Raw genomic sequence first — 27,523 nt, 5'->3', positions numbered from 1 at the left:
CCAGTCCTTTACCTTTCCACCCACCTGACTTCACCCATCACCTTCTAGTTTGTCCTCCTCCCATCCATCTTTTAATTCTGGCATCATCTCCCTTCCTTCCAGTTCTGAAGAAAGGTCTTGCCCCAGGATGCCAACTGTTGATTCATTTCCACGGATGCTGCCTGGCCTGGTGAGTTCCTCCAGCATTTTGTGTGTGTTTAATCTGGATTTCCAGCATCTGCAGAATCTCGAGTTAAAAATACAGATCCCTAAGTATCCAGAGCAATGTGGTTAATTTGTGAGAGAGGTACCAGGTCTCTTTAATTCTTGAGTAACTAGAGATAGACAATAAAAGCTGGAATTCAGTGTATGTGATTTAAAAAGTCCAGAGAAAACTCCCAGACTAAATCTTGTCTTCTTGCTCCTTGTTCATGTTTAACAAAAATTCCTGGGCACAGATAAAAGCATAAAACAAGGCAATGGGTTCCTCCCAGTGCTTTGATCGATATTTTTTTCCTCAAACAACATCAATACCCTGTTGCTGTCTGTAAGAAGTTTGTATGTTCTCCCCGTGACCTTGTGGGTTTCCCCTGGGTGCTCTGGTTTCCTCCCACAGTCCAGATAGGTACAGGAAAGGGCTGGTAAATTGTGGGTGTGCTATGTTGATGCTGGAAGTGCGGTGACATTTGCAGGCTGCCCCTGGCATATCCTCAGACTGTGTTGATCATTCATGCAAACAAAGAATTTCACTGTATGTATCAATGTTTTGACATACATATGACAAATAAAGCAAATCTTTTAACCCAACAGCTTAATATTTAAATAGTGGGATCTTGGAGTGTACAAACTGGCTGGCAGATTTGGCTGCTTAGGAACTGTGACTATTTCAAAGTCAGTTTATAGTTATCAAGTCACGTTTATCATATGTATGATCTTTATCCTACTTCAGAGTAGGCTTATCGTACGTATGATGTCTCTGAAGAAGATGTAAAGAGCTTCTGTTTCCTTTGTTATAATTCAGACTCTCAATGCACAAAACCACAAGGTTAATTTCAAACTGTTCACAAGGATATCGGCTAACTAAATGAAGTTACGCACAGATGGTTAAATGATTGCTCATTCCCCAGTTCAATGGGGAATTCCTGCAGCTTTTACCAAGCACATTACAGAGGAACTTAATATTGTGTACTTGGCTAATTCAGAGGAAGTTTGGGATTGAGTTCCAGTCTCAGTAAATTCCTTAAAGTTAAATGCTGTACACAGCTTGGGTTATATTTTTAACCTCAAACTGTCTCTGTTTTCCCATTTTTATCAAATGATAATAATTTGTGGGACAGTACAGACGACATGGGAGATCAACAATGCTGCCTCAATGCATGACGAACAGCCAAACTGATCTAGAAAGCCCCACATTATATTCCCCTCAACAAGGACCCCCACCATCCAGACCAGGCTCTCCTCTCACTACCACCATCGGGCAGAAGGTACAGGAGTCTTAGGTCCCACATCACCAGGTGCAGGAACAGATTTTATGCTATAGCCAGGCTCCTGAACCAGTGTGGTTAACTTCACTCACCCCAGCTCTCAACTGATTCCACAATCACTCTGCATGGATAAGTTCATATTCTCAGTATTATTTTTTAATTGCACAATTTGTCTTTTTTTTGCACATTGGTTATTCGTCAGTCTTTTTGTATAGCTTTTTCGTAAAGTTTGTTGTATTTCTTTATGCCTGAAAGAAAATGAATCTCAGGGAAGTATATTGTGACACATACACATGATGCTTGTCCGTTGTATCCAACAATGACAGGAGAACTGTGCGAGAGAGTTTTTAAAAGTGGAAAAGCTGTTGCACTGGGACAGTTCCACTCTCTCGACTTCGGAGGTCCAGGTCTAGTGGTATGAGTAGACATCAAAAACTGGTGTCTTCCTTGCTTGTAGCAGATGCCCATGAGATCTCCCGTGCCTCGTTATGCCCTCCGTGAGGCCTTGTGAACTGCCTCGCTGGCTGTAGATCTCATCCACCCAGGCCACCTGAGCTGCCTTCACTCGTCCCTATCTCACCGGGGTCTGAGGCCCGCCAGCTCCCTTCACCTGCTTTGGCCCGCCTGTCGATGCGGTGTACCGGGGTGCGGCCGTTGTCGCATGCCAACGGTTACTCGGAGCCACAGGTGAGAGCTGAGTATGCAGTGGGAGAGACGGCCCGGAATGGACGTGACAAGCCCCTTCACCGGAGATGCTACCCCTCTCTGGCACCTCACACACCCCTGACACACTCATTGTTTAATGATAATTTAATTTCACTTTGGCTCCAGCACCTGAGCGGGGTCACCAGAATTGCGATCTGCACTCTGGGGTTATTGAAGGAGGAAATCAGCACCTCTCGGAAGATTCTGGAAACAGATTAGGTTAGTTTGTTGTTAATGTTCACATTGGGAATTTCCACATCTGCCTGCATTCAGACTTATGGCAGGCTAAAAACATGGTACTAACAGCATCCATTTCCAAGGCAGCTCTGGTCACTTCTGGTAAGACGATGAGTAAAGGGGTGTACAGGGACAGAGTATCGTGAGTCCTAAGCACACATCTGATCTTACAATGAAAAGTAAAACTGGTTTTACATGTAACAAATGCAGAACATGTGAAAGAGAAAGGTGCTTCACAAAGGAGATTTGCAGATTAATGTGCTATCACATGTTAGTGACGTGCTGTGTATTTTCAGCAAATGATGGCTGAGTCTGACTTTGAGGAAAGTGTCTAGCTCTGTTCCTGGCATCTGAGAACAGTTCACCTGACAAGGTGAGTGGAAGAGTCTCGTTCTGTCCTGTCTGACACTAAGGCCACTTGAGAGGGCAGGTGGGATCTTGGTTTAATGTCTGATGAGAGCAGAGATCAAGAGAGCACAATCGATCTGTAACCCTGTTCTTGGTGAAAGCCTGTGCTTTAAACCTGTATTTATTTAGAGATACAGTGTGGAACAGGCCTTTCCAGCCCAGTGAGCCACACCACCCAGCAACCCACCTAGTTAACACCAGCCTAATCACAGGACTACTTACAATGACCAATTAACCTACTGACCGGTATGTGTTCAGACAGTGGGAGGAAACCAGAGCACCCGGAGGAAACCCACGTGGTGACGGGGAGAACGCACAAACCCCTTACACTCGGCGCCAGAACTGAACTCTGATGCCCTGAGCTGTAATAGTCTTGTGTTAACCCTGCGCTACCCTGGCGCGCCAGTCCACTGGCCAAAGCAGAGAGGCTGAAGTGGAGTCACAGGCTCCCTCTGGCTCTGCAACACTTTACTGATGGGATCAAAGGATTTGAGGAAGTAAAGCTGCCTTCTGGAGGCGGGATAAGTTGAGAAGACGCGAGGGAAGGGACAAGGAGAAAGGAAAAGGAGGATTCACACAAAATACTGCAGGAACTCAGCAGGCCAGGCAGCATCTATGCTCAGCACAGTCGACGTTTTGGCCCGAGACCCTTTAGTAGGTCCGGATGCTGCCTGGCCTGCTATGTTTCTCCAGCATTTTGTGTGTATTGCTTGGATTTCCAGCGTCTGCAGATTGTCTCTTGTTTGTGAAGAAAAAGTAGGAATCTGAAAGTGGGAAGAAGAGTGGCAAACTATAGCCCAACAAGTGGCCAGACTAACAATTCCTTTCAATGTAGGAGAATGAGGAACTGCCTTATGGATATGTTTAAAATGAGGAGAGATATTGATAAGTGGGAGGTAACAGTTTTCTCCCCAGGCTAGGGGAGTCCAGTACAAGAGGGCATGGACTCTGGGTGAGAGGGGAAAGATTTAAAAGGGAACTGAGAGGCATCTTTTTCACACAGAGGGTGGTGTGAATCTGGGACACAGAGGCAGGTAAGGTACAAGATTCAAGTTTATTTGTCATGTGTACATTGAAACAAACAGTGAAATGTATTGTTGGCGAGGGTGCGCTGGGGGTAGATGCAATGTGCCCCCATGTATTCCAGCACCAACATAGCATGCCTGTGATGCTCGGCAGATCACAAGCAACAACAAACAACAACAGCAAAAACGAGCCCCTTTCCTTTTTCCTACTCACAAACATACATAGTGATGCACCATCAATAACTCTAAAAGACTGGAAGTAGAGTAAATACTGAAAGCCTTTTATTAACAGTAAAATGTAACCTCCAGCATGCTGAGTGTCTGACCCTGGACTGAGAGGAGCAGCCAAGGCCCAATCGCTTTTATTCAGGGGTCTGTGGGAGGAGCCACAGGAGCAGTCAGCAGAGGGGCGTGTCCAGACAGGTAACCCAGTTACAACAGATCTATATGGTTTACCACACATAGTCACAGAACAGACCTCCAGCCACCAGCTACCGGTGGACACAGACTCGGGCCTGCAGATACCAAGCATCTGCCTCCCCTGCAGACTCACAGAGATCTGCAGACTCAGCTCCCGCCAATGAACCTCCACTCCTGCACTTGCATTTTAACCCTCGTGTCTTAATCCTCAGCACCAGTCCCAAGACACGTTGATCACCAAACACTAGGCCTCAAACTCCAGACTTGCCGATAACAGGTAACTCCCCATACTTCTCATGCTTTAACCCACATTAATTTGTTTGTTACGTACACCAAAACATACAGTGAAATGTGTCGTTTGCATTAACAACTAGCACAACCTAAGGAATTGCAGGGGCCAGGCTGCAAGTGTCACCATACATTGTGGCACCAACTAGGGTTGCCAACTTTCCTGTATTAGCTGTATATTGGGCTAAATTGATATGTTCCATACGGGACCATCCTTGTCCCGTATTTCCCCCGCTAAGGTAGAGCGTTCCTATGAAACCGTTTGTGCCGAAATGGCGTAAAGCGAAGAAGCAATTACCATTAATTTATATGGGAAAAATTTTTGAGCGTTCCCAGACCCAAAAAATAACCTACCAAATCATACCAAATAACACATAAAACCTAAAATAACACTAACATATAGTAAAAGCAGGAATGATATGATAAATACACAGCCTATATAAAGTAGAAATAATGTATGTACAGTGTAGTTTCACTTAACAGAATCAGGAAAATTAAGCCAAAACCGATTTGTAGAAAAAAACCGGCACATACACGTATGCGCACGTACACGCATGTGCACACAGGTGCCCGCGCAAGGCTTCATGGTCATGGTAGTCTTTCTCGGGATAAACACAAGTGTCCCGTATTTGACTGCTACTTTTGTCCCTTATTTGGGAGTGAGAAAGTTGGCAACCCTAACAACACAGCATCCCCATAATGCTCAGCAGAACAATACAGAACACAACCAGAGCGACGGAGGATGAGAGGTGACCTGACAGAGGTGTACAAGATAATGAGAGGCATTGATCGTGTGGCTAGTCAGAGGCTTTTTCCCAGGGCTGAAATGGCTAGCACGAGCGGGCATAGTTCTAAGGTGCTTGGAAGTAGGTACAGAGGAGATGTCAGGGGTAAGTTTTTACGCACAGAGTGGTGAGTGCGTGGAATGGGCTGCTGGCGGCGGTGGTGGAGGCGGATACGATAGGGTCTTTTAGGAGACTCCTGGATAGGTTCATGGAGCTTAGAAAAATAGAGAGCTATGGGTAAGCCTAGGTAATTCTAAGGTTTGGCACAGCTTTGTGGGCTGAAGGGCCTGTATTGTGCTATAGGTTTTAAATGTTCTATGTTCTGACCAATAACTAACAACAGCAGCAAAAATAAGCCCTGCTACTCCTTCCTGCCCTGCTCCTGCCAATGAGCCTCGATTTCCGGACTCGCAATTTGACTGCTTGCACTAGGCCTGTTTGCATGCTGTATTGCTCTATGACTCAAGCTTTTGCAAACAGCTATGAAATAAATTGCAAATTATCTGTTTTAAGCTTTCGATGAGGGATAAATAATGAGAGTTTCCTACCCATTTTTAAAATAGTGCCGTGGGATCATTTATAAATTAGTGGAGGCAGGAAATCTCACGGCATTACACAATAGCTGAGTGAGGGGTTGAATTCTTAAGGCATTGTGGGCTATGACCAAGGGATTAGTCCAGAGAGGTACTTGGAGTCAGCCTAGACAAGTTGTGCCGAAGGGTTGTACGATTATAATGTCGCTAGAGAGAGCAGGTAGGATCCTGGTTTCATGTCTCATGAGACAGACTCTCCTCCAAGACCACAGCACTCCAAGGGTAACAGAGATCAAAAGAGCACAGCCCAGTTTTGTTTCAACTTCAACATCAGAATCTCACCATGCTTCCCATTCTGATGGTGCTTCCTTATCCTATCCCTGACATATTCTAAGATATGAGGGGCCGGAATGGTAGGGTGGGTGTGATTCTTTATAGCACCAGCAATCAGGCTTCAATTCCTGTTGCTGCCTGTGTGTGTGTTTTCCCCAGGTTTCCACTGGTTGCTCCAGTTTCCTCCCACATTCCAAACTCCAAACTGTACAGATTAGTAAGGATTAGTAAATGGTATGCATACTATGTTGGTGCTGGAAACACGGCAACACGTGTGGGCTGCCCCAGCACATACTCGGACTGTGTTGGTTGTTGATGCAAACGATGTGCTTCACTACATGTTCCGATGTATTCATGCATAGTTCACAGATAAAGCTAATCTTTATCTTGATTAATCAAGTCAATATGGAGATGGTGCAACTAACAATCTGCTGAAGGAACTCGATGTTCAGGCAACATCTGTGGAGGGAGAAGGTCAGTCGACGTTTCAGGTCGAGACGCTTCGTCTGGACTGAAAGGTAGAGGGAAGGTGGCCAGCAGAAATATGCAAGGGGGATGGGTGGAGACTGAGTTAGGATAAGATTGAGAAGAGCTTCAGTCCAGCTGAAGGATTTTGACCTGAACAGTCAACTGTCAATCTCCCACCATAGATATGACCATAAGGCGTAGGAGCAGAATTCGGCCATTTGGCCCATTGAAACCATTCCATCATGGCTGATTCATTATCCCATTTAACCCCTCTCTCCTGTCTTCTCCCTGATGCTGCCTACCTGCTGGGTCAAGTCTAATCAAGTTTATTGTCATTTCACTACACTGTATACATGTATACTGTCAAATGAGACAACATTTCTCCAAACCAGGTTGTAAAGCATAGTACTACACATAACACGTACATAACACACAATAACTTAGGAAAGTAAGAATTAAATCTACAAGTGAATTATGCACAGATAAATGAAGTAAAGTGCATAAATTAAATATTGTAGGGTACAGTAAAAGTTATCTGGTGACACTCTGAATACGATGCGGCAAGCATTTCAGAAGCCTAATGGCCAGAGGGAAGAAGCTGTTTACTATTCTGACTGTTCTTGTCTTTATGCATCGGAGTCTCCTGCCTGATGGTAATAAGTCAAAGAGGACACTGGATGGACGGGTGGGATCCTTGATAATACTAAGGGCCCTGCGTACTCAGCACTCCTGATAAATATCCCCGATGGATAGTAGAGAGACCCCTATGATCCTCTCAGTCATTTTCACTGTCCTTTGTAGACCCTTTTGGTCTGATGCTCTGTTGCTCTCATACCAGATGGAGGTGCAACTTGTCAGGAAGCTCTCAATGGTGCTGCTGTAAAACACAGTTAAGATTGAGGGGTGGGGTGGGGGGAGAGCCTTACTTGCCTCAATCTCCTCAGGAAGTTGAGGTGCTGCTGTGCTTTCTTATTCACGGAGGCGATATTCAGGAACCAGGTGAGGTCATCCCTGAGGTAAGCTCCCAGGAACTTGGTGCACTTAACTCTCTCTACAGAGGAGCCACGTATTCACAGTGGGGGAGGCATCATCTGCACCTTCCTGAAGCCCACACTTCATTTCCTTGGTCTTCGTTTGTCTCTCCAGTCCAGCATCTGCAAAGTCAAAGTCAGGTTTATTGTCTATGCACAGGTGCATTAAAACACTTACTCGCAGCAGCATTGCAGGCACAGTGTGTTATATAAGCAGCATTCACAGGAAAAGCTGTCTCTAGTGTCTTCATTAGGGAGATAGTGTTTATCAAGGGATTGCACGTTTTCAAATTAATTCCACAAATTCAGTGCAAGCAGAGGAAAGGCTTCTGGATAGGAATTTCACGGAGCAGTGCGTAGAGAGGTAGAACAAAGACAAAGAAAAATAAACCGGCTGATGGATGTATTAACTGTATTAAATACTGTCCCAAATGTATTGGCCAGACTGTTGCCAGACAAACATGGGCTCTGATTTCAACTCAAATTTTACAGAAACCAAGTAAGATAACATGCTGTTGTAAGTATTTGACCACACGCGAGTTCAAAGAAAACCCAGGAGTATAAAACTGCCCTCCATTCATCGTTGATCTTTTTCCCAACCTCATTTCATTTTCACTTTGTGTCCATTAACACTGGAACCTTGACAACATAGTCTGCCTGAGTACTGAAATTTATCTCTTTTGTTATTGGTCCTGTCAGTCACACCAGAAGCTAATATATTTTCTGCAGCTGCCTCTAAAACTTATTTTCTTTCTCCCCCTGCCTCGCCCCAGTACTTCCTGCTCTCCTGTTGAGCTGTTCTACGGTGGGAAAGAATTGCAGGGTTTCCAGCGGCCCACGCACACAGGAAGAGGAGGGGGGGCCATTCGGTCCCTCGGATCTGATCCACCATTCAATTCGACCACTGACAATCTGTAAAGCCATAGAGTTATGGAGGATTACAGCTTGGATATAGTCCTTCAACCATGTCCGCGGAAGCTTTAGGGAAGGTGCAGAGGAGGCCTACCAGGATGCTGCCTGAATTAGAAACATGTCTTAGTTTGAGTGAGCTGGGGCTTTTCTTGTTGGTGAGAAAGAGGACGAGAGGTGGCTCACAAATTTCCATAGATGTTCTGTGGAGAGCATTCTGACTGGCTGCATCACTGTCTGGTATGGGGATGGGGGAGGTGGTGGGAGCTGCTGTACAGGATCGAAATAAGCTCAGAGAGCTGTAAACTTAGTCAGCACCATCATGTGCACTAGCCTCCATAGTATCCTGGACATCTCTAAGGAGGCGGCATCCATCACTAGGACATGCCCTGTTCTCATTGCTACCATCAGGAAGGAGGCACAGGAGCCTGAAGGTACACACTCAACAGTTTCTTTCCCTCTGCCATCAATTTCTGAATGGATATTGAACCCATGAACACTACCTCACTACGTTTTTTATTTTCATTTTTACGCTCCTTATTTAATTTAACTATTTAATATATATACTTACTTTAATTTGTTTTTTTTTCCCTCTATTATTATGTATTACATTGTACTGCTGCCACAAGATGCTAAGAGGCATCGATCAAGTGGCTAGCCAAAGACTTTTTTTCCGGGGTGGAAATGGTTAACTAGAGGGGACATAATTTTAATGTAATTGAAGGAAAGTATAGAGGAGTAGAGGAGAGGTCAGAGATAAGTTTTTTTACATAGAGAGTTGTGGGTGCGTGGAAGGTGTTGCCTGGGGTGGTGGTAGAGACAGGTACGTTAGGGATATTTTAAAAACTCTTAGATAGGCACATGGATGATAGAAAAATGGAGGGTTATGCAGAAGAGAAGTGTTAGATTGATCTTAGAGTGGGTTAAAAGGTCTGCAAACTATTGTGGGCATAAGGGACCGTACTGTGCTGCAATATTCTATTAATGGAAAAGACTACAGAAAGTGTTGGATACAGCAGAGTCTGTCGCTAGCAAAGCCCTCTCCACCACTGAGTACACCCACAAGGGGTGCTACCACAAGAAAACAGCATCCAACAACAAAGACTCCACCATCCAGATATGCCCTCTTCTCACTACTACCATCGGGCAGGAGATACAGAAGTCTTGGGTCCTGTATCGCCAGGTTCAGGAACGGTTATTACCCTGCAAACATCAGGCTCCTGAGCTGGCGTGCATAACTTCTCAGCACTACTCTGCACTGAGTCTACGTCCTACAGACAAAGGGGCTTGTTTTACTGTTGTCGCTGCTGCTTGTGTTGCTCATTGTGGGCATGTCGAGTTGGCACCAAACTGCATGGTGTCACTTGCGGGCTGCCCTCAGCACATCCTTAGGCATGCTGGTTGTTAATGCACGTGATGCATTTCGATGTAGATGTGATAAATAAATGAATCTTTATCCTACACTGGAGCCAGTACTGCTCTTCCCCTTCAGACCGCATACCTAGTGCCTGCACAGTTTCTTCAGCACACATGCACTCCTAACTGCCACTGCAGGGCCAGAAAAAGCGTGGTGCATGCTGAGGTCGTTGTGGCTTGCCATTCAGCTCCACGCACAAGTGAATCACACGTATGATAGGGGCAATCTCCCACTGCATGTCCAGAAAGACCAGTTACATTCAATAGCAATTCTCCCTTTCAAAACTATAACATAGCATAGCAACCTTCTTGTTCAGTACAGCAGCACTTCGGGTAGAAACGGAGAAGGCCGGTGAATGTGGTTGGGGGAAAATAAATCAGCCATGATCAAATGGTGAAGTTGACTTGACGGGCCGAAGGGCCTAATTCTGCTCCTTTATCTTATACAGTAGTCTAAATGCTGCCTCGCAGCTCAGCGACCCTGGATCTCCAGTCTGCATGTCCTCCATGTGATCGCACGGGATTCCCCAGTCTGCATGTCCTCCATGTGATCGCATGGGATTCGCTGGGATACTCTGGTTTCCTCGCACATCCTGGAGATGTGCAGGCCGCTTGGTCATTTGGCCACTGTACAGTTATTTTAGTGTGTGTGGGGGGGTGGCAGAATCTTAGGGGAGTGTGGGGAGACTAAAACAGAATTTGTATAAGTGGTTGATGGGGACTTGGTGAGCCGAAGGGTGAGATTGCGTGCTGTATGAACACATAGTGTGATGAAAAACCAAGTTATCAGAAGATTGATGCAAATGAGAGAGATAAGTGAGACAATGGAGAAACATTCCAAATGTTAATGAGAGAGAGAAGAGAGATTAACGAAAAGAGACACAGTTCCGAGTATTGACAGACCGGTTGCTTTGAACCTGAACTGTTTGAAGTTTGATGGACAGGCGATACCCCAGCAGGGGGATAAAAGGAACAGGTTCGCTAAGGCACGACAGACACCACGAGATCACGAGATAACGAGACCCTGGAAGTGCAGTGTGCCCCCACAAGTTGGTGCGAGTTTGGAGGTCTGGTCGCGGGACCGACCATAGACGCACAGGGTGAAAAGGTACAATGGGCGGGAACCTGGTGTGTGTGTCCGCCCTTGCCTGGGTACCGGGTTCACTGCGAAAGAATGATTGTATCCGGAATGGAGGGGTCACAGTCAGTGACCTCAGAAGACATTAAAAGGGCTCGCCCAAAAGCTAACTGCGGGGAACATCAAAGGTCTGTTGAATCGAAATTTGCATTCGCTCGCGCTCTCTCTCTCTCTCCAACGGCACAACAGCGATTACTGCGAACTGTACTCAGCTGAACTGAACTCTGCGTCACTTGAGACTGATCATTTTACCCCAGACTGCAATAGAGCTTGATTGATTCCTATTATCCTAGTTCTGTGTACATGTGTGTTTTATCATTGCTAACCTGTTGCATTTATATCCTTACGATTAGAGTACTGTGTTACTTATTTCTTTAATAAAACTTTCTTAGTTCCAGTAATCCAGACTCCAACTAAGTGGTCCATTTCCGCTGGTTTGGCAACCCAGTTACGGGGTACGTAACAATAGCAAGTACATTTCATGTGCTATGTCATCAAGTCAGAAAGGTACAGCATAGAAGCAGGTTCTTTGGCCCATCTAGTCCACGCCAAACCATTTAAACTGCCTACTCCCATCGACCTGCATTGGGACCATAACCCTCCACATTCCTACCATCCCTGTAGCCATCCAAACTCCTCTTAAATGTTGAAATTGAGTTTGCCTGCACCACTTGCACCAGCAGCTCATTCCACACTCTTATGATCCTCTGAGTGAAGAAGACTCCCCTTATGTCTCCTTAAACTTTTCACCTTTCACTCTTAACTCATGATCTCTGGTTGCAGTCCCACCCAATCTCAGTGGAAAAAGCCTGCTTGCATCTACCCTATCTATACCGCTCGTAATTTTGTACACTTCTATCAAATCTCCTCTTAATCTTCTATGTTCCAAGGGATAAAGTCCTAACCTATTCAATTTTTCATTATAACTCAGGTCTTTCAGTTCTGGCAACATCCTTGTAAATTTTCTCTGTACACTCTCAACCTTAGTTGCATCTTTCCTGTAGGTAGGTGACCAAAACTGCTCACAATACTCCAAATTAGGCCTCACCAACTTCAACATAACATCCCAAAAAGGGAAAATCATTTTCTTTCAAAAAGAAACAGTATCTGAGAGCTACACATTAAAATGAGGAATTTGTACTGACACGTAGAAATTCCATAGTTAATTTTATCAACCTTTCAATGACCCGTCCAGGCCCATTTGCAGGGTATTGTAACATTAGCTGATCATTGATATCATTACATAAATTACAAGTCACAGCCTCTGTTTCAACTACCAAGCTCTAGAATTGACCTAATAGTAGTGTATAAGATGATAGGGGGCATTAATCGTGTGGATAGACAGAGGAGTTTTCCCAGGGCTGAAATGGCTAACACGAGGGGGCATAGTTTTAAGGTGCTTGGAAACAGGTACTGAGGAGATGTTGGGGTAAGTTTTTCACACAGAGAGTGGTGGGTGCATGGAATGCACTGCCAGCGGCGATGGTGGAAGCGGGTACAATAGGGTCTTTTAAGAGCCTCTTAGATAGGTACATGGAACTTAGAAAAATAAAGGGCCATGTGCTAGGGAAATTCTAGGCAGTTTCTAGAGTAGGTTACATGGTTGGCACAACATTGTGGGCCGAAGGGCCTGTAATCTGCTGTAAATTTCTATAGATTCACTCTATAAATATATTAATCTTTCTGGCTCTCTACCTCCCTTTTAGAATCTACCTTTTTGATTAAGTTTTCACAACTCACCTAATTCTGTGTTGTTTGTGAAGTACATTGAGTTAGATTAATGAGAATATAGAGTATATGTTTTTACAAGATATTTCACTGGATTGGTGCTGTAGTAGGTTTGGACATTATTCTCAGTGTTCAGTGGAACCTGTAGCAAAGAACTTGACTTCTGTGTCAAGTAAGTTAACCCACCTCCTAATGGTCAGGAGCCTACAAACATATGTTTCTACTTTGGCACTAACCCACTGAATTCGCTCAAGGAGATTACATGAGGACATCTGGAGGTAGTCAAGCAGATGAATATGGAGGGAATGGATCGTGTGCAGGTAGAAAGGTTTAACTTAATTTGGCATCATGGTTGGCAGTGGCCTCATGGAGCCAAGGGCCTGTTCCTGTCCTGTATATATCAGTATGATGCTCATGGGAGAGAAACTTTCAGCTGGGTGGTCTTGCTATGCATCAGTCACCCTTAAACTTCTGGGTGGTTTCAGGAGGAACCTTGTCCACCTAGGTCAGGGGTTGCCAACCTTTTTTATGCCATGGACCCCCATCATTAACCGAGGGGTTTGTAGCTCCCAGGCTGGGAACCCCTGAACTGAGTCACACAGATTACAGTTTCAGTGAGGCAATCATGGGGTAAAGAGAGGCTGGCAAAAAAGTCTGGTCCCACTTACAATTCTAGATCTTTCCCTGAGGTCTAGCACTACCTCCCCCTCACCTCCACTGACACTTATCTTGCCAATAATTGATCAATTGGGTTGTGATTGGTTTGGTGAGCATCTGCTTTCAGTTTTTTGCTTTTGGCTACAAGTTATTCACATGAAACATCCTTCCTGGTTGGCTTTTCCCATTGGGTGGCACGGTAGCATAACGCTTTGTAGCGGCAGCCACTGGAAGGTCAGGGTTCAATTCCTGCCACCATCCACGAGGAGTTTTACGTTCTCTCTGTGACCATGTAGGTTTCCTCTGCATGCTCTGGTTTCTTCCCACATTCAAAAAATGTCCGAGTTAGAGTTAGTAAGTTGCACGCATGCTATTTTTGTACCGGAAACATAGCAACACTTGCATAGCCCGCAGCATATCTTCAGAACGAGCTGGTTGTTGACACAAAAATATGCAGTTCACTGTATGTTTTGATGTTTAGGTGTATATGTGCCAAATAAAGAGAATTTTTCTCTTAGTCATTTTTTTGTTTGTGCCTTTCTTCCCCAAAATATCTTGTTGCCAGGCAACACTTTCTTGAAGCTTGAACGTTTTCTAACTCCTTACTGCAGGTGCCAAGGATGTTGGGCCGTTTCCATGTAGCTGTGTGAGGCAGATGAGGAAACATCATCCAAACAATCTGTCTGAACTTCCTGTGTCCGGACCTCACTCGGTCCTGGATACGTCAGGCATCTGACTCAGAGCAGAGGCGGTGAGCAATGAATGCCATCTGCTCCAGACTGGTGATCAAACAAGAAGGTCCATGAAGACCCTTCCTGTTGCTGCTCACTGCCACCTAAACACAGTTTTACGAGCAGCTTCTTCCCCCTGCAGTCAGATTTCTAAACAGTCTGTGAAACCATCAGCATTCCCTCGGATTTTGCTCTCTTTTTGCATTAAATAGTTTTTATATTTCTTCGTGTAATTTACAGTAGTTTTCATGTATTGCTGCCACAAAATAACAGATTTCATGACTTATATCAGTGATATAAAACCTGATTTTGATTTATTTATTTATTGAGAAACAACATGTAATAGGTCCTTCCAGCTCTTCAAGCCACACTGCCCAGCACCCCCAATTGAACTCTAGCCTTATTATGGGTCGCTTTACAATGACTGATTAACCTACTAACCGGTAGATCTTTGGACTGTGGGAGGAAACCCATGTAGTCACTGGGAGAATGTACAAACTCCTTACAGCAGCTGGGATGAAACCCTGAAAAGCATTGTGTTAACCACCACGTGTAAAGCATTGTGCTAACCACCACGTGTAAAGCATTGTGCTAACCACCACGTGTAAAGCATTGTGCTAACAACCACATGTAAAGTATTGTGCTAACCACCACGTGTAAAGCTTTGTGCTAACCACCATGTGTAAAGTATTGTGCTAACCACCACATGTAAAGCATTGTGCTAACCACCACGTGTAAAGTATTATGCTAACCACCACGTGTAAGGCATTGTGCTAACAACCACATGTAAAGTATTGTGCTAACCACCACGTGTAAAGCTTTGTGCTAACCACCATGTGTATTGTGCTAACCACCACATGTAAAGCATTGTGCTAACCACCACGTGTAAGGTATTGTGCTAACCACCACGTGTAAGGCATTGTGCTAACCACCACGTGTAAAGTATTGTGCTAACCACCACGTGTAAAGCTTTGTGCTAACCACCATGTGTATTGTGCTAACCACCACATGTAAAGCATTGTGCTAACCACCACGTGTAAGGTATTGTGCTAACCACCACGTGTAAGGCATTGTGCTAACCACCACGTGTAAAGTATTGTGCTAACCACCACGTGTAAAGTATTATGCTAACCACTACGTTACCGTGCTGCCACTAAATCTGATTCTTCTCCTGTGGTTTTAGGAATGGTTTATCAGTGTCTGTTTTCCATGAATGAGTAAAAAATACTCCATTGCATCAGTACGTTGTGAGTCCTGATAATCATCACCACAATGCTCGCTGTACCAAATCAGCTTCCCATCCAAAAGCACCACAGACTTTTATTTCCCAATTTTGTATTCAAGTATCTCCTTCGTCTCACCCCACTCTATCCCTCTTCCAATATCTGCAAACATCCAAGACACTGCCAATTCCTACATCTGGTGCAGTGTTGATTTTCACTACCATATCCACCATGATTTCAGCTGTACATTCCACTTTGTAAACCTCTCCACTTTTCTCTGGTCCTTGAAGACTCTTCATAAACCTCCAACACCCTCAGCCTCCATTTGCTGGTCACTTGTCATAACGACTGGAATCAAATTCTCTCTGCTTCTGCTCCTGCGAAACTTTCCGAAAAATTTTGCTAATCAAGGCACTATATAAACAAAAGTTATAAACACAGAGGTTCTGCAGATGCTGGAAATTCAGAGCAGCACACACAAAATGCTGGAGGAACTCAGCATCTATGGAGGGGAATAAACAGTCCACATTTCAGGCCGAGACCCTTCATCAGGACGGCGAGATGTAACCCTGTCTGCCCCCGCAGTGATGTCACACTGGCCAATGAACTTCTTTGGCTGGTTTGAAATTAACAACAATGTGAGGAGTGCAGGAATCCCGGCCATAGAGGATGAACAGGTTCTTACACTGAGCACACATGATGTACGGGGCACGCTGCAGAGGGTCAATCCACGAAAAGCTGCAGGCGCAGATGGGGTTCCGGGAAGGGTACTCGAAGACTGTGCTGAACAACTGGCTGATGTCTTTACCAGAATTTTCAACCTGTCTCTATCTCAGGCAACGGTCTCCAAGTGCCTGAAGTTAGCCATCATAGTGCCTGTCCCGAAGAAAACAAACATCAACAATCTGAATGACTATCATCCGGCTGTCCTCACGCCAATAATAATGAAATGCTTTGAGAGATTGGTCCTCTCCCACATCCCTGCTACCTGGACTTGCACCAGTTTGCCTATAAAGCAAACCAGTCCGCGAAGGATGCCGTCTCATTAGCTCTTCACACTGTTCTGACACACCTGGAGGGAAAGGGCACATACATGAGGATTTTGTTTGTTGATTATAGCTCTGCTTTTAATACCGTCATCCCCAGCAAGCTCATCTCCAAACTCCACCAGCTGGGCCTCAGCTCATCACTCTGCAACTGGGTCCTGAATTTCTTGTCAGAGTGTTCACAGGCAGTGAGACTGGGCCCTCACCTGTCCTCCACAACTATCATGAACACTGGTACACCACAAGGTTGTGTATTGTGTACCTACTCCCTCTTCACTTACGACTGTGTACCTGCATTTAACACCAATACCATCATCAAATTCGCAGACGACACAACAGTGATCGGGTTGATCTCCAACACAGACAAATAAGCGTACAGAGCGGAGGTACAGAACTTAGTGAGCTGGTGCTCAGAGAACAACCTGTCTCTAGTACAGCAAAGACTAAAGAGCTAATTATCAATTTTGGAAAGCCACGGGATGACGAGTACACTCCAGTCTACATTAATAGAGACATAGTGGAGAGCCCAGTTTCAGGTTTCTGAGAATACACATCTCAGAAGACTTTACATGGTCCACTAACACCACAACAATAGTTAAGAAAGCACAGCGATGCTTGTTTTTCCTCAGAACGCTGAAGAGAGCTGGTCTACATGAACAGATGCTGGTGATCTTTTACCGCTGCACCATAGAGAGCATCTTAACATACTGCATCTCTGTGTGGTATCTCAGTTGTACAGCAGCTGATAGGAAAGCACTTCAGTGGGTCGTCTCTAGCGCACAGAAGATCATCGGGACACAGTTCCCAGCCCTGGGGGACACCTACAGCTCTCGCTGCCTAAGGAAAGCTACAAGCATCTGTAAGGACAATATACACCCATGCAACCAACTGTTTGAACTTCTTCCATCTGACAGACATTATAAGATTTTCTATGCCCTCATTTCTAGACTGAAAAATAGCTTTTTCCCCAGAGCTATAATTGCTCTGACCCAATCGATCAAGCATCACCCATAAATGTGTTATATTGCTACTTTAATACTGGTTTTCTGGCTGTCACGCATCTGAGTTGCGCTTTTGTACTGCTGGACATTGCTTGTACTGGCTGGTTACTTGATTTTATTTATTGTTTATTTATTTTATTTGTTGTTTTATAGCATTGAGTACGAGAGTTGTAAACTCATTTTCGCTGTATTGGTGCATGACAAATTGTACTATGCAATGACAATAAAGATATTTCAGTTTTTTTTCAAAGAGTACAAAGCTTTCAAACGACAGCATCTCTCAGTGAAGATGTCTGCCAGCTAAGCTTGTCAGCACTTGATACCTAAAGACTGATGTTGGGAAAGATAATTCCGTTTACATGGCACCTCTTTATCATATTCAGCAATTATTGTTTGATGTTGACCCTATTTTTAAGATAAATAAATGCCCAGTGTGATCCCATAAACAGACAATGGGCAATCAGCGGGTTGACTGGACAAGTGAAGGGTATTTGATAAGTCTGAGCAGATAACATTTTGTGGCATTGCTTGTTTATACAAAGCACTCAGGTATGGGAATGGAGTTTGAACTCCCCTGAGGAACAGATGTGAAGGTTTGAAGTGAAGTCTCACAAATATAAACATAGGGTTCGGATTATCTTTTCAGTCTGAGTGTGAATCAGCTGTGAGTCATTCAGCTTGTTGAGCCTTATTATGTCTCACAGTGATGCATTAACAGTGACATTAGTGATCTTAATCAATAATTATGCCTCTAAATATCACAATTTAGTTTTCATCGCATTGAGCACCTGACTTAATTGAACAAATTATAATAAGGACTAAAATGGAAAATTTAAGAGACCATTTAGCCCATTACTATAATATAATCTCCTTAGCCCCTTCGTATACATCATTAAATGTAGAGGAACCTTACTTATGTAATAAAAGGATTTACGTCCACCACACTCACTCTGCCATTGTACCAGACACAGGGCAAATAACAAACATAATGAATCCAATCATATTGAAATACAGTTATCAAAATATTTTAAAAACACATTTGTGATATAGTAATATACAGTATGCACTTCTTTATTAATGTATTAAATAACAAGTAATGAGCGTGCAGTGAATGATATTTTTGAAACAACTGTAATGTGATATGAAAATATCTGTGATTTCTGTTGGTGACAAAGTCACAGGTACTTTTAATACTACTGTAATTTGTTGCCTACATTCATAAAATTGAACAAAATGCTAAACTTCAGTTAGGGGTTAATGAAACTAATGATGTAAATTTTTTCCCAAACAAGTTCGCGGACCCCCTGTAATCTATCCACAGATTCCCAAGGTTAAGAAACCCTGCTCTAATCATTTCCCGTCCAAATGTCTTTTAATTGTTGTTATTGTACCTGCCTCAAGTAGTTTTCTTTGGAGGCTCATTCCACAAACCCACCACCCCTTTGCATGAAAAAATTGCCCCCTTCATCTCCTTTTAAATCTTGCCCCCCTCACCTTAAACACATGCTCTCTAGTTTTGGATCCCTCTCCATGGGTAAAAGACTGTGTCCATTCACCCTGTCATTGCCCCTATTTATTATATACTCCCCCGATAAGCCATCCCACAGTCTCCTACATTCCAATAAATAAATTTCTAGCCTGCCCATCCTCTCCCTATAATTCAGCCTCATGTCCTGGCAACATTCTCACAATTCTTCTTTGCACTTTTTCCAATGTAATGATATCTTTTCTTTTCCCGGTGCTCCAAATGCAGCCTCACCAACATCTTGTACAACTGCAACGTAACATCCCAACCCCTATACTCATTGCAATTACTGATACTATTGTACAAAAACGCTATTTCACTTTTGTTTATGATACACAACAGCACCATTAACTTCTGAGTGAACCCAGTAAGTTTAAGGGGCACTGGAAGTACACAAGCACCCTGGACCCTGGCTCTGGCCACAAACGCACCCACATTCTTGCTGCCTGGTGTTCCAGACCCTAACCCAAGCTCCAACCACACAGCCAACTCACGGTCCAGATACTGACGTTCGCCACACCCAAGACCCTCGGGCTCTTGTCGTATATTTTACTTGCACTCTGGGCTCTTGGCTCACACTACAAGTCAGAAGCCAGATTGTCAAGATTTCTGAATGATCAGATGCCAGGTTATTTGAATTTTAGTATACTGTGGAAGACAGCCTGTGTAGGAGAGGTTGTTTCAACATTTTAGCCATAGAGATGAATGTACCATACAATAATTATGATCTACAGCCACATAGCTGTAACCCTATATAAAATATAGCTTGGTCTTATACTCCAGGGCCTCTTACTTGTTGGTAATTACCACTTGCACATATGGTAGTCACTAATATTAAACTGCAGGTTCAGTAATAACTAATATTATACAGAGTATCCAGCACTTACTAGTGTTAGTTTACAATCCCTGATGTGCAACATGAAAGGACGCTGTTATTGGGTGGTATCTTTTCTGCCGTGAAGAATAATCAAGCAGCCTTCTGTTTTTTGTTTAGCAAAAGAATTCCAAACACTCAAAATGCTCAAAGCCTTGAGTTCAAAGATCAGCTGAGGTTCAGTTGTAGGTGCCTAGTTGTTGGAAACTTCCCATCAGTTTTCACTCTGCCAGGCACCTTCCTCCTGTTGCCCCTAGCAACGCATTCTTACCGTGGGGCCTGCTGATCACAGGCCTCTGATGGAATTCCACCAAGCTGGCTGAATTGTTTGCTGAGAGCCCTTTGGGGATTTGGCAGAGCAGTGGGCTGAAAATCTGTGATGGGGAGACTAAGGGACGATTTGTTTAATTTGCTTGAAATTATTATGGGAAAAGGTCAGAGGTTGAAGTTGGGAATGAAACTGTTGATTTCTTTAGTGCAGACAGCAATAATTCAATTAAATCTTTTATTTTCTTTTTTTTCTGGACACAATTTTATTTTGTGTGTTTTATTGGCATACAGCCCAATAAATTATATTGTTAACCCTGCGAGTTTCAGCCAGAATAGAAAATAGCCTTGCTGAGAATGAGCTTGAAAAGGACTTTATGCTTCTTTTCATGAACATAAAACTGCCAATGTTCTCAGAAATGGGCTCATGATTAGGCTAAAGGTGTAGACATTTGAATCTGAATGTGGTGTCAGTCAGGATTAGACTCGGTTGCAGATGGCTTGAAAGTGAATGTAGACCATTGGACGCAACGGTGTGAAAGGCTGTCTGTTTCCAACAGCTACACTGAATGTCTCTACCCAAGAGTACAGCACACTCTGCAGCCACTCCAGGGTTGTGGTAATCAATGTGAAGGCTGGAAAATGAACAGGAATGTTTCGCTCTGTTCATTGAGTAAGAAATCAAACCTGCTGGGAAATTATTTACTGAGCTCAGCTGCGGTTGCTGTTTTTCTAGGGAATCTTCACACAGACGAGGTGTGAGGTCAGCCCTGGTGAAGTATCTCGACCTGAAACATTGACTGTCCGTTTGCTCCAGAGATGCTGCCAGTCCTGCTGAGTTCCTCCAGCATTTTGTGTGTTGAGATCATGTTTCATGGGTGTGAACTTGTCATCTCTTTCAATCTTCTATTCCACTATACACTCACTTCATCTTGAGGTAAAATCAATTCTCAAATCGCAGATTTAATGATTCCTAGTGTCGGCTAATAAAACACAGCTCTTTCTGAATTTGATTCCCTTGTCGCCTTGGGGAGAGCATGAGGAACAGACATTGCTCCTTAAGTGATGTTGATTGAAAGACAGATATTGGAGAGGATATCCAAGGAGAACTACCTGCTGTTAGATCATAAGACATAGGAGCAGGATTAGGCCATTTGACCCTTTGAATGTGCTCTAACATTTGATCATGGCTGATTTATTATCCCTCTCAACCCCATTCTCACGCCTTTTCCCCATAACCTTTGACACTCTTACTAATCAAGAACCTATCAGCTTCCACCAATGACTTGGCTTCCATAGCCATCTGTAGCAATGAATTCCACAGAATCACTACCCTCTAGATAAAGAAATTCCTCCTCATCTCTGTTCTAAAGGACATTCTTCTATTCTGATGCTTCTCCATCTGATTGAAGACTCCCCCAATGTAGGAAACCTCTCCATGTCCACTCGACCTAGGCCTTTCACTGTTCAATAGGTTTCAAAGCGATTTCCCCATCATCCTTCTAAACTCCAGTGAATACAAGTCGAGAGCCATCAAACACTCCTCATTCGTTAACCCTGACATTCCTGGGATCATCTCTCATGAACCTTTCCTGGACCCTCTTCAATGTCAGAACATCCTTTCTTAGATAAGGGTGCCCAAACCTGCTCACAATACACCAAGTGTGGTCTGCCCAACGCCTTTTTTGCTTTTGCATTTTAGTCCGTTCAAAATCAATGCTAACAAAATCAATGGAAGTAAGTTGAGAGGGGGAGAGTTTAACGGAGATGCACGGGACAAGTTTTTAACACACAGGTTGGTGGGTCCTGGATCAGGCTGGTGACGGCGGCAGATACAATAATGGTATTTAAGAGGCTTTCAGATAGATACATGAGCATGTAGGGAATGGAAGGAGAGGGGCTATGTGCTGGCTATGATCAGAATCAAGTTTCATATCACTGGTATATGTTGTGAAATATGCCAGAGATTTTAACCTGATTCTGATTCAGATTCCAATTCTATATACACATTATATATATATATATATATTATTGTAATTTATAGTTTTTGCATTATGTATTGCACTGTACTGCTGCCACAAAACAACTTGTATATAAACAAGAGAAAATCTGCCGATGCTGGAAATCCAAGCAACACACACAAAACGCTGGAGGAACTCAGTAGGCCAGGTAGGTTCTATGGAAAACAATTGACATTTCAGGCTGAGACCCTTCATCAGGACTGGAGAAAAATAATGTGGGGTCAGAGTAAGAAGGTGGGGAGGAGAGGGAGGAACAAACACAAGGAGATAGGTGAAACTGGGAGGGGGGAATGGTGAAGTAAAGAGCTGGGAAGCTGATTGGTGAAAGAGATACAGGGCTGGAGAAGGGTGAATCTAATAGGAGAGGACAGAAGCCCATGGAAGAAAGAAAAGGGGGAGGAGCACCAGAGGGAGGCAATGGGTAGGTAAGGAGATAAGGTGAGAGAGGGAAAAGAGAATGGGGAATGGTGAAGGAGGTAGGAGGGCATTACCAAGAAATTGACATTCATGCCATCAAGTTAGAGGCTACCCAGACGGAATATAAGGTGTTGCTCTTCCAACCTGAGTGTGGCCTCATCGTGACAATAGAGGAGGCCATGGACTGACATGTCGGAATGGGAATGGGAAGTGGAATTAAAGTGGATGGTCTCTGGGAGATCCCACTTTTTCTGGCGGACAGCGCATAGGTGCTTGGTGAAGTGGTCTCCCAATTCGCATCGGGTCTCACCTATATACAGGAGGCCACACCAGGAGCACGGGACACAGTATATGACCCCAACAGACTCACAGGTGAAGTGTTGCCTCACCTGGAAGAACAGTTTTATGCTTTTATGCTCAGTTCGATGTCGCTAACTCTGAGCCTCCAAGGAAAGCCACCGCTACAACCTGCAATTTGGTCATCTGAGGCTGAGGTACGCAGGTGTTTCCAACGAGTGGACAGTCGCAAGGCTGCGGGACCGACGACATCTCAGGGTGAGTACTCAGGATGTGTGCAGCATAACTGGCAGGTGTGTTTACTGATATTCTTAATCTCTCCTCTCCCAGTGTCGAGTGCCTTCCTGCTTCAAATTATCCACCATTGTCCCTGTACTAAACAAGACCAAGGTAACATGCCTGAACGACTGGCGTCCTGTCGCACTCACCTCAATAATAAGCAAATGCTTTGAGAGGCTGGTCAAGGATTACATCTGCAGCTTGCTACCACCCAAACTGAACCCCCTACAATTCGCCTACCGACACAACCGATTGACAGATGACACAATAGCCACTGCTCTACCTACCATCCTTACACTGTGTCAGACAGAAGTCATCTCTCTGACACAGTGATGTCAAGAAAACAACCTCTCCCTCAATGTCACAAAAACAAAGGAGCTGGTTGTGGATTACAGGAGGAATGGAGATGGGCTAACCCCTATTGACATCAATGGATCTGGGGTTGAGAGGGTGAACAGCTTCAAGTTCCTTGGCATCCACATCACTGAGAACCTCACATGGTCTGTACACACCAGCTGTGTGGTGAAAAAGGCACAACAGCGCCTCTTTCACCTCAGACAGTTGAAGAAGTTTGGTATGGGCCCACAAATCCTAAGAACTTTCTACAGGGGCACAATTGAGAGCATCCTGACTGGCTGCATCACTGCCTGGTATGGGAACTGTTCCTCCCTTAATCACAGGACTCTGCAGAGAGTGGTGTGGACAGCCCAGCGCATCTGTAGTTGTGAACTTCTCATGATTCAGGACATTTCCAAGGACAGGTGTGAAAAAAGGGCCTGTAGGATCACTGGGCACCCAAGCTATCCCAATCACAATCTATTCCAGCTGCTACCATCTGGGAAGTGGTACCGCAACATAAAAGCCAAGACCAACAGGCTCCGGGATGGCTTCTTCCACCAGGCCATCAGACTAATGAACTCACGCTGATTTGAGTATATTACATTGACTGTTCTATTTATTATAAATTATTATGATTGCACATGACACATTTAAACGGAGACGTAACATCAAGATTTTTACTATTCATGTATGTGAAGGACGTGAGAAATAAAGCCAATTCAATTCAGTTCAGTTTGGGGCCCTGAATGGTAGTGAGGAAGGAGGCGTAGGGGCAGGCGTAGCACTTGTTCTGCTTGCAAGGATAAATTCCAGGAGGGAGATCAGTGGGGAGGGAGGAATGGACAAGGGAGTCGCATCAACATATTGGGCCCAGGATAGATGTTCAGAGATGTCAACTCCCAGGAACTTGAAACTGCTCACCCTTTCCTCTGCTGATCCCTCGATGAGGACTGGAGTGTGTTGCCTTGATTTCCCCTTCCTGAAGTCCACAATCAATTCCTTGGTCTTGGTGACACTGAGTGCAAGGTTGTTGTTGTGACATAACTAAACCAGCTGATCTGTCTCACTCCTGTAGGGCTGCTCATCAGCATCTGAAATTCTGCCAACAGTAGTTGTGTCATCAGCAAATTAATAGATGCCATTTGAGTTGTGCCTGGCCACAGTCGTGGGTGTAGACAGAGAGTAGAGCAGTGGGCTAAGCATAAATCCTTGAGATGCACCAGTGTTGATTGTCAGTGAGGAGCAGATGATATTTCCGATCCACACTGACTGTGGTCTCCTGATGAGGAAGTCAAATATCCGCTTGCAAAGGGAGATACAGAGGCCCAGGTTTTGGAGCTTGTTGAAGATATTTAGATTAATTTAACATCATGTTCAGCACAGATATCATGGGTTGAAAGATCTGTGTTTTGTGTTGTACTATTCTATGTTAGAGGACTACAGCACAGAAACAGGTCCTTCTGCCCCATCTAGTCCATGCCAAACTGTTATTCTGCCTACTGCCATTGACTCACACCCAGAACATAACCTGCACACCTTTCCCATTCACATACTTATCCAAATTTCTCTTATAGGTTGAAATTGAACCTGCATCCGCCACTTCCTCCAGCAATTCGTTCCACATTCTTACCACCCTCCGACTGAAAAAGTTTCCCCTCAGTTTCCTCTTAAAACTTCACCTTTCACCCTTAACCCATGACTTCTAGTTCTAGTCTCACCCAACCTCAGTGGAAAAAGCTTGCTTGCATTTGCCCTACTGTAAGTACAAACGTTTGTACATAGTAAATACATGCTGATATTTAACTATTTATGCACATTTTATTCCATATCCATCCTTTAACCTCTAACTTATATTTGTGTGACTCTTTGTTCTTTGTCATTGTTGTGTACCATTGTGTTTATTGCATGTCATGCCAACACACCACAGCAAATTCCTAATATTGTACATGCAAATATATATCGTGAGTAAAGTTGGTCTTTGATTCTTAATCCTATTTGATTAGATTAGATTCAACTTTATTGTCATTGTGCCGAGTACAGATACAAAGCCAATGAAATGCATTTAGCATCTGACCAGAAATGTGAAGAATAGTGTTATTTACAAAATAACTGTGAATAAAAAAAGTGCTACAGCACACAAATATAAAAGTACTGAGACAGTACAATATGGATGCAATACTGCTTAGCGCTGTGATGAGAGGTTCAGCAGTGTCACAGCCTCAGGGAAGAAGCTCTTCCTGTGCCTGCTGGTGCGGGAGCGGAGGCTCCTGTAGCGCCTACCGGATGGGAGGAGAGTAAAAAGTCCATGGTTAGGGTGAGATGCATCCCTGATAATGCTTTTCGCCCTGCCCAGGCAGCACTTATGGTAGGTGCTCTCAATGGTGGGCAATTGGGTGCCGATAATCCGCTGGGCAGTTATCGCCACACACTGGAGTGCTTTGCGGTCCGATACGGGACAATTGCCATACCACACTGAGATGCAGTTTGTGAGTATGCTCTCAATGGTACAGCGGTAAAAATCCATCAGTATCCTGGGACAGAGGTGAGCTTTCTTCATGCTCCGCAGGAAATAAAGGCGCTGTTGTGCCTTTTTGATCAGGATGGAGGAGTTCAGGGACCAGGTAAGATCCTCGGAGATGTGGACACCAAGGAATTTGAAGCTAGATACACGCTCCACTACAGTTCCGTTGATGTAGATGGGGACATGAGTGTGACTCCTGACATGCCCAAAGTCCACGATGATCTCCTTGGTCTATACCCTTCATAATTTTGTATACTTCTATCTCTAGGTTCTATGTTCTCTGATCCACAACGACCTGAACGTTGTTAGGATGGAATTCTTCCCAGTCAGTGTGGAGGTCCAGCTTACATCTGATGCCCTTATGGGCCCGTGGAGCAGACAATAGCTTGTACTACAGGGAAATCAGCTTTACTGGAGAATCTCACTGCCTCATTTGCCACCTGGTCTGTACTGAAATCGTACCTCACCAACTCATCTTTGCACGAAATGTCGGGTGACTTTTCTTAAAGCAGTGGTTAGCAGCAAACTTTGAGACTTTGCAGAGGTCAGCTGCAGGCTGATTGAGAAGATCGTGTGGTGAGGGGCTTCAGCACCACGTGACCTTGACTTTCCTGGACAGAACAGTCCTGGTACGAGAGTATGGCTGAAGGTCTTTCTGCAGAATTTCCCAAGTCTCAGCAGTGGCAGCCTTGGAAAAGCTGAGACTGGAAAAACATTGTTCATCAGAAAGCCCTAGGTAAGATACAGCATCTTGATTATTTTTGGTTATTATTTAGAGATATAGCATGGTAACTGGCCCTTCTAGCCCAACGAGTCCACACTACCCAATGATACCCATGTGTCCAATTAATGTACACACCGTACATCTTTGGAATTTGTGAGGAAGTGGGAGACCCGGACAAAACCATGGGGTCACATACAAACTCCTTGCAGACAGTGGCAGGAATGATCTGGGGCTGCTGGCACCGTGATAACAATACACTAACAACTACACCACTGTGCTGTCCCAAATCTTCAGCCCTGAAGATTCTGTTGGAACAGGTTCTTTGTAAGAGGGCGTGTCTTTGCCTCTTGCCCAAGGCGCTGAACACACATTGTGTGGCCAATCATTGCCCCTAAAGTGGTACGACCAGGGCACTCACTTTCTGAATATCTCTGCAACTAAAATCGATTAGTTTAAGCACACGCTGTGAAATTGGGAATGTGCTTGAGTAGCCTCCAGTCAGATCTCAAGCTATGTAATTAAGAATCTTGATGTCAGCAGATTGTCACGTTAAATAGACATAAAAGAACATTGATATAATCCTACTTATACACTCAGTGGCCACTTTATTAGGTACACCTAAATCTAATCAGACAATCATCTGGGAGCAACTCAGTGCATAAAAGCATGTGGACACAGACAAGAGGTTCACTTGTTGTTCAGACCAAATATCAG

This window comes from Mobula birostris, chromosome 18 (assembly GCF_030028105.1).
Source record: "Mobula birostris isolate sMobBir1 chromosome 18, sMobBir1.hap1, whole genome shotgun sequence".
NCBI lineage: Eukaryota > Metazoa > Chordata > Chondrichthyes > Myliobatiformes > Myliobatidae > Mobula > Mobula birostris.
This window is presented reverse-complemented; position numbering follows the sequence as displayed.